This window comes from Belonocnema kinseyi, chromosome 5 (genome assembly GCF_010883055.1).
Source record: "Belonocnema kinseyi isolate 2016_QV_RU_SX_M_011 chromosome 5, B_treatae_v1, whole genome shotgun sequence".
NCBI classification, from domain to species: Eukaryota; Metazoa; Arthropoda; class Insecta; order Hymenoptera; family Cynipidae; genus Belonocnema; species Belonocnema kinseyi.
Window position 1 is genome coordinate 30094480 of NC_046661.1, and position 2047 is coordinate 30096526.

Below are 2047 nucleotides of genomic sequence, written 5' to 3' on the forward strand. Positions count from 1 at the left end.
CAATACGCCAATTAGCACAAATGGTAAGTTCCGACAGTGCCTACAAGTGTGCCTACTGGCCGCTAAATGGCAATACTGGTTTCATATGTATACACCTGGTATGTCGCTTAAGAAGCAACACCGCCTAACTAATTATTTTCCCTAATTATTTTCTCACGGCCAGATTCTTCTAGAAAAATAATTTTACTTGAGAAAATGAAAGCACAAAGTCTACTCCCAGCGAAATGTTATTAAATTATTTGTTTAATTAAAAAACAATGACAAATCATCTAAACCATTTCCTAATTTTGAAAATTTGACACATTCGAACTTGAGAGGGATCATTGCCTCTTTAAATGACATTATTCAGCGCGAAATGTTGTTGAGATAAGGGTGATCACTACCCCTGGCATTTACAACAACGTTGAAACTATAACGACTATTGTGTGCAAAAACAATTTTTTGGCCTCCTTGTGGATTTTGTGCTTTTAGATTATCCATATTAATCATATTTGCACTAATTAAATCTCTGTCTGCCCTTTACCCATAAGTAGTTTGTCTTTGCTATATTTTAAACATGATTCTAGGACTACTAGGACTGGCGAAGCATCGAATTCCTTCTCGCTTTCGCGTCTGGTTCCCTTGGTACACATTGTCGGAAATCAATTTTCTGATTCTACGTCAGGGGCAGTTTCGTACTCTTCCGAATCCGGTTCCTCATTGGAACTCATTTCTTCATCGACTGTATCGAGAACACCGCGACTCAGGAAGACGTATTCTACAAGGTTCTCTATTTTCTCAGTATTAAAGTCTTCTTCCTCGAGAACACTCTCGGACTTAACCCACCCACTGTTCGCATGGGGACCAGCATGTATTTTCCCAGGTTTGTAAACAATATCATAATCAAATTATGCAGTCAAACTAGGGGATGATGATCGGTAACCAGAACAAATTTCCTGCCATAAAGATATGGGCGAAAATGCTGGACCGCGAAGACAATTGCAAGCAGTTCCCGTTCGGTTGTAAAATACCTAGTTTCTGCATCATTTAAAGTACGAGATGCATATGCGATGAGCAAATCCTCTCCAATTTCGCCTTGGCTCAAAACAGCCCTTAATGCATAATTAGATGCATCTGTCGTTACAATACATGGCTTGGTAAAATCGGGGTATTGAAGGGTTCTGAGCAAATTATGTCACAAAGCATTTCAAAAGCTGATTGCTGGGTTTCTGTTCATTTAAATGGCACACCCCCTTTCAGAAGATAGTCAAGTGGTTTCGCGATTTTAGCAAATTCCGGAATAAAACGTCGGTAATAACCTATTAATCCGAGAAATTGTTTTATATTTTTCCTTAGTCTAGAAACTGGGAAATTTGTAACCGCTTCTACCTTTCTGGGATATGGTTTATCGCCGTCTTCTGAAATAACATGACCTAGGTAGGTTAACTGTTTTTTCAGAAAGTGGAATTTTTTCGGTTGGAGGGTTAATCCAGCCTCCTTTAGCCGTCCTAAGAGTCCTCTAAGTTTACTCGAATGATCTTCTAACGATTTTCCATAAATCACTATGTCGTCCATGTACACGAAGAGTTCGATGCCATGAAGAACAGACAAGACACGGTCCATTAGCCTCTGAAAAGTCGCCGGGGCATTTTTGAGCCCGAAGGGCATGCGCTAATTTTCAATTTTAATATTTAATGCATTTGCAAAATTCGAATTAATTTTAATCAAGTTATGTAAAACTCTAAGAGATTTGAAAGTTTTAAGTGCTCAAAATACACAGAGTTTCAAATCTATTTTCAATTTTTAATTATTTTAACTAGAAACATCAAAACAAAATTCAAATGAATTTTTGAGAAAGGCAAACATTTAATTTAGAAAATCATTTCCAAATCACGATGATTATTATTTAAAAAACTGAGCTTATAAAAAGTTACGTTTAATCAGTAAAAACAAATTCACAGAAATAAAAATGAACCGAGTTTTAAAATAATCAAAAGAAAAACACAAGTTGTATACAGAACCTGAAAATATACACAAGAAATAAAATCTGAATATCGCATAAATGAAC